Consider the following 10,318-nt stretch of genomic DNA (forward strand, 5'->3'; position numbering starts at 1 on the left):
TGACAGAGCAAAACTCAGTGCACACAAACTAAACCACAGGACATTCTACTCAAACATAAAAAAAAAAGCTTTACTTGTTTTCCTTTTTTTTTTTTCTTGTGATTGTGGTTATACACTGGAACCTACCCATGCAGGTTGTGTAGTCTGTGTCCTCAGGGATATTAAAAAACAAATAGGCATAACTCCGATCAACTTGCTCAGGGTTGAACTAGATTAGATGATTTCCAGTTCCATTCATTCTGTGATTCAGTTAAGTTTATAGTTCAACGTACTTATGGAACAGTTGTGACCATGTTGTGATGCCCATAAACTTGCTATTTATTTTATTCTTGTACTCTTTGTTGTTTTATGAATAAAATATGAGTCCTCTAAAATGGAACTGTCCTTCTTGTTTTTGATTAATTAGTGAATTATAATACATTTATATTCTTATTTATATTAATATGTAGGATTTAAGGTAGAAATTCTTATGCCAAAAATCCAAATTTATGTGTGAAAATAATTGAGAAATTAAAAATTTAAGTTTCCTTAATGCATTTTACAGATGAAATTCAGTTACTCATGTATTTAAGATAAAAGAAAATGTTTCTTTTTTTCCTTCTTCATATCTGAATTAATCTGAAGGCAATGAACCAAGTCCTACTCTCAGGTACAGAGGTGTAAATTATATTTCTAGTTTGTGTATAAATAATTTAATAATTTATAAAATTAAATTTATAAATAATAAATTTCCATGTGTGTGTGTAAGCAAAAATAGAACTTAGCCAAGTGTCAGAAATCAAGTAAGATGCAAATACCATCTAATTTTACAAGTAAACTTTATACAGTAGTAGAAAAGAAAGATTTCCAGAAGACAGTAACTTTGGCCAACTTCAGAAACTTGGGGATAATTTCTCTGAAACCCATAATTTTTATGGGAGCAAACAGGTAAAGTATAAATTGCTTTGTTTCAACCAATAATAAGAGGATAAAAAGATTTTATGTAGTGATTTTATTGTCTTTATTCTTATTATTGGAAAAGGCTGCACAAATAGCATTTGTTAATTCTAACATTTCCCAATTTAATCTGAAACAGGAAATAAAAAAATATCACTGTCTAATTAAAAATCATCTTATTTTATTGCATTTACTTTCTGTCCACTTTAATCTTTTGTTCTTACTGGCCATTCCCACTGAAACTGTGGAGATATTCTTCCTCCACAGTCCTCTGACTGACACTTGTGAAGAGACTTGTGCATTAAATTGTGCTCAGTTAAACCCAAGCATAGTTACAGTGAAAGCTGAGTTACTGCTGATTTCTTTATCACTCTCTATTCAATTCTTGGCTAATTAATGATAGATATTATGACCTAGATTCAAATATTTACAAACATTATTGAAATGAATCTAAAGAGGAATTTCCACCTGGCATTACTAAGTATTTCTGCAATTCTGTACCATATTGATTAAATTTCTGAAGAGGACAGCTTCAAAGTTGTCTGTGGACAGAAACACTAGACTGGATTAACTGATGAAAATATCACAAAACTATTTATCTTTCGTGTTGAATTTCAGCCTTACTCTTTCCAAAATACGTTGACTACTTGACATCAGGCATCCACAGTGTACTGTTTTACACAATAGGCACAATACAGAACCATACCATTTGCAGATTTATGAAAAACAAAATCAACAGCTATTGACTTCTTATTTTTAGAAGATCTTTTTGATAGATGTATTTTAACTCCTCTAAAAATCTTTATTTATCTGTTTTACACACTTTCTTTGGCCACTACTATCACCACTTCATGTAGAGAACTTCAGATTTCCCTCTGGATAATCTTCTAAAATCAAGTTTCTGCTGAGCTAAACTGTGATGAAATGCTTTGGGTAGATTGCGGGAAATGTCTTTCATGTCTTCCTAAGTAAATATGCCGTCTCCAACTCAGAGAAAGTCAACTCCACAGCCATTAGGCCTATGGAAATGGAATGCCAAGAAACAGGGTACATACAGCTTCACACCAAAATGGTTTATGTTTAGTTTTCAGAAGATGCATGATCTCTGCAAAAGTGTTTTTCACAACACTATCTTGTCTAAAGTTTCCCTTTCTAAAGTTTCCCTTGATATTTTGTGGCTGTGCGATTCACCTGTTTGGATCTGTTGAATAAATAGCATACTCAAACATGATTCTTGTGGTTATAACAGAGCTTCCATCTTTCACACAATAGTTAGCCAAAAAAAAAAAAAAAAAAGAAAAAGAAAAATCAATAAAAGAGTTTTGGATTCACAGTTATTTAGTATGAATACATTTTCCTGGATTAGTTACCAGAACTGGCACTGTTACTCTTTGGGAAACATTCTATTGACGGGCAATGAAACAGTGACATTTCCACAGCAGGGAAGGGAAAGTTGAGAGATTGTTCTCAGTCTGGTTTGCTTGATTAAGCAGTAGCTAGTGACATGGCTCATCCGTATTTACTTGACTATTTTTTTTTTACTGCTATGATTGATTGGTGGTGGCTGGAGTATGAGTAAAGGACCAAAGACATCAGCATTTGTTATGATTTGGGGAAAGAAAACCAAGAGAAAACGTGGGCAAAATAAAAATGACAAGTCACTTGTAGACAGTAATCTGCATTCAAACTAGACAATAGGGCAGACACTTCTCACGCCTTGGATACTCTCACCCCAGTGGGCATGCTATGAAAACAGACGCATGAAGGGCAAAAGTTCCACGTTAAAATGCAGGACCTTTTCTCTGCAGAGAGAAATATGGTTATGAGAAAAAGCAAAAACCTAGGCAGATTACACTGAGATAAGCGTGGCTTGTGATACCATGAAATTGAATCAGTTTCAGATGTGCTAGATTGCCCCAGCATAGAAAATTATGAGAGGCTCTCTATCAATCTGAAATACCTCCTGAATCTTGAGTTGGCTGAAGAGGCTCAGCCTCTCCCCTGTCAACTTGTCTGGGTACAAATTTTACCATCACCTTCTTTCCCTGGGTCTTTGAGATGAAATCTCTGAGAATAAGTCTCTGAGTCACAGGCGTCCCCTATTTCATCAGCATCAATACCCTAACAGGCCTCGCCTTTAGACACTTAACCTCAACAGAAAAGCTCAGGATTACTGACTCCCCTTTTCTTCCTTAAAGGTTTTAAAATCGCCTCCAATCTTCAGCACTTAAAGTTTGTCCAGGGTATTTTTCTGCTCACAGTTTTCATACTTTTTTTAAAGGAGTCTTGGTTCTACATTTCTTTCCTTCATCGTGTTTCTCTTAAATCTTTTCTGTTTAAGTATTTTAGTCAGGCATAGCAAAATTTAGTCTATAAACTAAGATATGCATTCGTGAAGCAAATATTATAAGCTGTGATATAAAAATACACAATCACGGTAGCCATATGTATGTATGTATTAGGTAACAGCATGTCAAAAGCAACAGTTCATAACATGTAAATTATTCATATCTTCCATGCTATGTAGCTGTTGAAAGAGATGTAATAGTCAAATCATCTAGTTTGTGAAAGTTTAATTGTTCCGTATAAAATCAAGTATAGCAGAAAAAGAAAACGACTAAAAAAGTAGGAATAAAAATTCTCATAAAGGGTCATTTTCAAATATGTATTATCATTGATGATGGTATAGACCTTCTTCATCCACAAAGTGGATGTCATACCACTAAAATGAAAAACCTCTCATAGATCAACAGTTAAACAGGAAAACTGTTACACCTAGAATAGTAAAAATTTCTGCTAATTCTCTGAGCTTGGCCTCAGTTAAAGATTTCTCTAGAATACATTTCTTTTTCCTCTTACTTCTTAAAATAAATTTAACTAGTATAACTAAATGAAAATAGCAAAGCAAGTTAAATAAAAGAGCACATTCTTCTAGCAGTTTAACAGTTGCTTTCACCAGGTTGCTGAACTGAAATAAAATATTTGTTTTAAATAAGTATTATGCAGCATACCCTCAATTTCACCAGTCTACTGTGTAAATTTACTCATAGAGTGCACGTACTATATTTAAAAAGGGTGGAAAACAGGAACTGCAACAGAAATATCCACACTAAATGCACATAATAAAAGAAAATAAGATACATGTTTGTGTTTTCATAAATTTATGTCATTTAAGGCCAGAGAAACTATTATATTGTGCCAGTTTTACAGGTTATTCCCTTTGATCTCACTAAATCACTTATGAGAGGAATAGCTTGTCTTTGACTGAAGCATAGTTTGTGTTTACCAAGAGCAACTCTTGCAGAAAAGAATTTCATCTTGATTTAAGTTATTAAGAGGTGGAAAATCAACTGCTTTGCTCAGTAAGCTTTCCAAGGAGGTGATATCTGTTGTTATACAGTGATGTCTTATTTTTGTAATAGTCAAGTATGTGGCTTCAGTGTCAAAGTTCTCATTTTGCTGTCCTCTCCTAAATCAACAAATACTGCAGTATCCATTCACATTACTGTTTTTATCTTTAGAAAGTATTTGTCTACAGCACACAAGTAATCTTCTAATTTCATGGAGATAAATTAAACCTATTAACTATATTGAAACTCAGACTGTAGAACCTTAATATTAAATAATTAAAGACTTTTTCTTCTTCCTTTTTAAAATATGAACATCATTATTTAATGAAAAACTATATATCTCGCTAATGAAAAATTATTTGTCCATTTTACCACATCACCTCACTAGAGAAAATACGATTTGCTAGCCTATCCTCACACTTTTTTCCAAGTCACTGCCTTCCAGAACACCATTACCTCTCCTGCCATTACTTATACCTGCATCTTTTTAATATGAAAATACATTCAGATACCTTGTTCGATTTTCTTCACTTCCACAGAACTTTATAGTTCTTGACCTCAAACCTGAAAAATGAAGTGTAAAATTAAAACAACAGAAGCTGTCAGTGTGGTATATTGTCCAAAAAAACCCAACAGGAATCTTCCTAATTGTGCACATCAAAAGAATTAAGCCATTTTACATGCTAATAAATCTTATGGGGGCTTATCTGAAATATTTTTCTAGACCTCATTTCATTTGATATCCAGAAACTTCTGAAAGAATGTCAGTAAATAAATCTTTCAGAATTCAAATGAGACATCTTCTCAAGGTATGGAATTACCAGACAACATCAGTAAATTTTTATAATTTTTTTCTAAATTTTTCTAGTAAATCGCTGTATAAAACTGAAAATTTTACATATTAATTGAAATTATTCATTCCAAAATCAGAGAAATATTTGAAAGTCACTGTTTGTTTTCTGATTTCTGTGTCTGAGTTGCTCTCTAAACACCTCTTGAGGAATATTAAAGCATACTCACAAGGTATGTGAGACCAAAAATTCAAACCGAACAATTAGAATAAAATAATTTAAAGTATGTTAAACTTCATCTTTTCTTTTTTTTTTTTTAATCTTCTTTTGCCCTGTTTTTTCTTTCTATGATCTAGCTTCTTTTTTTACAAAACCCCTTCCTTCAAGTAGACCAGGTTGTTCAGAGCCCCATCCAATCTGGTCTTGAACACTCTACAGACTCCTTTCTACATACCACAGAATCACAGAATATGCTGAGTTGGAAGGGATCCAGAAGCGTCATCAAGTCCTGCTTTCAGCCCTGCACAGGACTGTCCCCAAGAGTCATATCATGTGCCTGAGAGTATCATCCAAACGCTTCTTGAACTCTGTCAGGCTTGGTGCTGTGACCACTTCCCTGGGGAACCTGTTCCAGTGCCCAAGGGACATGAGTGTTCACCCTCTGGGTAAAGAACTTTTTTTAATATCCAGCCTAAACCTTCCATGACACAACTTCAGGCCATTCCCTTGGTCCTTTCACTGGTCACCACAGAGAAGAGATCAGTGCCTGTCCCTCCTCTTCCCCTCCCAAGGAAGTTGTAACTGCAATGAGATCTCCCCTCAGTCTCCTCTTCTCCGGGCTGAACAGACCAAGTGCCCTCAGCCATTCCTCATATGGCTTCCACTCAAGGCCCTTCACCATCTTTGTTACCCTCCTTTGGACACTCCCTAATGGCTTAACATCTTTCTTACATTTTGGTGCCCAAAACTGCACACAATATTCTGCACCCCAGTGCAGAGCAGAGCGGGACAATCCCCTCCCTTGACCAATTGGTGATGCTTTGCCTGATGCCCCCCAGGACGCAGTTGGCCCTCCTAGCTGCCAAGGCACTGCTGACTCATATTCAACTTGCCATCAACCACAACCTCCAGCTCCCTTTCTGTGACACTGTTGGGGAAGAAGAAAGCAATTGGCAGAGATACCAGGCATGGAGACAGATTTATAACCCCTGAGAGGACTGATCTACCCCAGAATGGACATTAATATACTGGAAGAGACATTTATTTACCAGATTGGACACTCACTGGACTTGACAGTTTTACCCCAGTTTTCCCCAGTTTATTATTGTACTGTTATAATGTTGTATGTACTCCAGCTTGTTGTTTTTTAAATCATATCCTCCATATTGTCTTCTTCTCCCTCATAGTTTTCCCGCCTAAACTTGTTTACTCCTTTGTTCTCCCCTGCTCTCCCGCTCCTCTGCATCTGATTGGCCACAGTCTGCTGCAGTGCAGAGAGAGCTCCCATTGACCCTTTCCCCTGGAGACCCAAGGTTGCCACCCATCCTTCTCTGTTCACCCAATCACTGTTTCCCTGAGCTGCCTGTCTTTACTCCTCCCCTATCCTGAGTCCAGCCCCTGAGCCTACCCTATTTAAGTCACTGTCACCCTTAATAACAGTGGCATTGCTTCCCTCACCCTCAACAGTGTCCTGAACCTTATTGCAGTGCCCGGTCCCATTGCCCTCTACCCCCACGAGCCTGGCATGACACTGCTTTCCAGCATTTCAATTCCCCAGTCTATACGTATATCTGGGTTGCCCCATCCCAGGTGCAGAATTCTGCCACTTTCCTTGTTGAAGTTCATACGATTTCTGATTGCCCAGTCCTCTAATTTGTCGAGGTCTCTTTGCAGGGCCTCCCTGTCTTCAAGGGAGTCAATGTCTTTTGTATCATCTGCAAAATTGCTTAGTATCCCTTTCAGTCCTGCATCCAAGTCATTTATGAAGATGTTGAAGAACACAGTGCCTAAGATGGAGCCCTGTGGAACCCCACTAGTGACAGGTCACCAGTCTGATGTTTACCCATTCACTATTACCCTCTGCACTCTACCCGTGAGCCAAACTGCTCACCCACCATATGGTGTGTTTATCCAACTGTGTGCTGGATATTTTGTCCATAAGGATCCTGTGAGAGACAGTATGGAAGGCTTTACTGTAATCTAAAATGATTATATCAACTGACTTTCCTAGATCAACTAGGTGGGTTAGCTTGTCATAAAAGAAAATTAGGTTTGATAAGCAAGACTTTCCTCTCATGAAGCTGTGATGACTGTGTTGTCTTTCAGGTGTTTTTCAATACTTCCCAGAATAATCTTCTCCATAACTCTATCCAGCACTGACGCGAGACAGACAGACTTGTAGTTTCCAGGGTCCTCCTTCTTGCCCTTCTTCAAGATCAGGACAACATTCCCCAGCTTTTAGTCAAGTGGGACCTCTCTGGATTCCCAAGACCACTAAAAAGTCATCAAGAGAGGTTTTATGACATCAGCCAGCTCTTTGAGAATTCTGGGATGAATCCTATCAGGCCCCATAGATTTGTAGGGATCCAGGCTGTGGATGCAGCAGATCCCACACCATTTCAGGCTCAACTGGGAGTTGATTGTTCTCACAGTCATGGTCCTCCAGCTCAGGGCACTGAGATCCCCTTCATCCATCATACATGTTGAAGACAAAGGCAAAGAAAGCCTAAAACATCTCTACTTTCTCTCTGTCTCTGTGAGGACACCATCCTCATACTGTCACGGCCAATGATATTTCTATACTGCTTATTGCCATTAATGTTTTTGGAAAAAACTCTTTTATTGTCCCCCACTTTTCTGGCAACATCAACTACAACTGAGCTTTGGCCACATGAATTTTCTCCCTACAGTAAAAAGTAACAGGCAGATTGAGGAAGCCCATTAGTGCTTGTTTGTTCAAGTTCTGGCACACCATCCCATTGCTCATCACTGATGATCCTGGTTTTGTCTCTTTGCCCCTTCCAAGCTAGTTTAAAGCTCTATCAAGAAGTCCTGCTAGCTCCTGTGGTAGAACTCTTTCTCCTATGGATTCATGGAAAGTATTGTACAGTAATAATAACTGATCTGCAAGTCGCCTGAAAGTAAGAAATTGCAAATTAGTTTCTCCAATTAATGTGTGTAATGGCAGTTGTATAAACAATGTCTGAAAGAAGGTGAGCCATAATCACACCTAGAGCATCTTCAATGTCATTTTGAATTCACTTAGTTCGACAAGAGAAAAAAAAAAAAGCAGAAATCTATGCAGCAGAAAGTCCTGCATTTTATCCAAAGGATTATTTCTGTGCGCTTTCCTAATGGTTACCCTTATGTATTTTAAGATCTCAAGAGTAGAAGTATTGGGTGTGGAATACACTACTATGATTTTTTTCTCACTAAAGAATTCACAGATTACGCTACTTGGGTTAAGTACACTGCCTGAGTGTTGCTTTCAATTAATCCATCCCCATGGATGGACTCGTTTTTCAACTGTTTAGGAAGTGTCTCACTTGCAGATAAATTCATACAGAAAATCTAAAATTAATTCTGACCTATTAAGTGTGTCCTGGAAAATGTCCCGCAGTCAATAGTCTTTGGTATCTCATCTTTAAAGATACATCTTCCAGACCCGAGGAAAGACAGGTAGCCCCCCCATGTGGGGAGGCAGCAGAAACTCTGGCGCTGATTACAAAGCACCTGATTACTTTCTCTTCCCTCCAGATTTTTTTTGAACAGCAAACCCTCAAAAGGAAGGATGTGCTCTGATCTCTAGAGGAAGTAAAATTTCCTGACCATAAATCAGCCTGCAAAGAACTACAGAAAGACAATATGTTTGCCACAGTGCCTTAGCATGTGGGGTTGTTTCAAGTTTCTGTAAAATACAGCTGGTTCTAAGCATTTCAAGTTGCAGCTGCCTAATTCCTGGATTTGTGGATGTGTAGTTAATGCTCAGTTTTGTTCTCTGTCTTGGTGCTGTAAACAAACTGCTAGTCAGCTTCTTAACACAAGGTTTGTATGTGGTCTGTCCAAGTTCTTTTCACGAGCAATTTTGGAATAGAGTTTACTGGAAGTAACAACTTGAAACATGCATTGGAAAGTCTTTGTATAAAAATAAAACCAGTGCTTAGATTTAGAAATTGTCTTTTGAATAAACTGACTGAGATTACATTCCACAGATATGTGAATTCCTGCAGCAATCATTACAAGAAGAAATTATAAAAAAGGTTTTGATAGTTGGTTGTGTCCCTAAAAGTACTGCTCATCTTCACATGCAAATCTATCCAGAAGGAGATCTGAGTGAGCTGAAAAGACATCTGCAGCTCCACAATTTTGAGAATCATTGTACATAAATTCCAGTGAGTGCTTACCTATATCAGATGGCTGTGGTTCTGGGGAGGTACACCTTAGAAGTGTCTTTTCCTTTTGTTTTCTTTCCCTTGCTGCTTGTAGGATACAAGAGGACTTACTTCATCTTTTACCAGTTGTCGTTTGGGAACCTTCTTGTGCAAAAATATTTTTGACTGAAAAATATCCAGGGACTCTCTGCCACGTTTCCATAGCCAACACATACTGAGCAGCAAGCCTACCCTGCTGTAGGCTTCTTCTATGTCTCAGATTTATTGAAACTTGATTAATATGCTAATGATTTGAGATGTTCACCTATTAAAAAAAAGGCAAAAAAGAAGACTAAAGAATTCTACTATAACTGATCATGCGTCCCTGAGTCTCTGAAAAAAGATGTGTTCAGGAGGCAGAACAAACAAAAGAGAAGATAAATACAGCCTTGTCTAATGTTAGCATTAAAAAAAAAATACTTGAGCAAGAGCAAAAATTAATTTCTGGAGAATTGAGAACAATATGATGAAAGAAATAGATTCTGAAATTATTTTTTTACATTACTGGGGAAAAGACTGCCCCAAAGAATCCACAAAAGTACCTTCAGCAAGAAGAGACCACACAATAGTTTAATTACGTGATATTTGTTGTCTTTGTCTGAACTAAAGTCAGAATTCCCAATTCATATGAGTTATAGTATTTGTCAGCATTTTAAAGTCTTAATTCACTTAATCTACAGTCTTCTGGGCTTTCAACTCATGTCATGATTGGGTCTCAGAAACCAAGGCAGGTATTTTTTTCATTAAAAAGAGTGGTAGAGCATTAAAAAAAATTGAGACAAATTAAGACATGAAGCAATATGATTTTCAA

At 37.2% G+C, this 10,318-nt stretch overlaps 1 long non-coding RNA gene across 1 annotated transcript; it reads left to right on the plus strand.

The window, feature by feature from the left end:
* Positions 1-8,003: 8,003 nt before the first annotated feature.
* On the plus strand, positions 8,004-9,329 carry LOC116782619. Its single transcript, XR_004355273.1, has 2 exons — positions 8,004-8,217; positions 9,289-9,329. It is a non-coding gene; the product is annotated as an uncharacterized LOC116782619 (long non-coding RNA).
* Positions 9,330-10,318: the final 989 nt, after the last annotated feature.

The sequence above is a fragment of the Chiroxiphia lanceolata genome, chromosome 2 (assembly GCF_009829145.1).
Source record: "Chiroxiphia lanceolata isolate bChiLan1 chromosome 2, bChiLan1.pri, whole genome shotgun sequence".
Taxonomy (NCBI): Eukaryota; Metazoa; Chordata; class Aves; order Passeriformes; family Pipridae; genus Chiroxiphia; species Chiroxiphia lanceolata.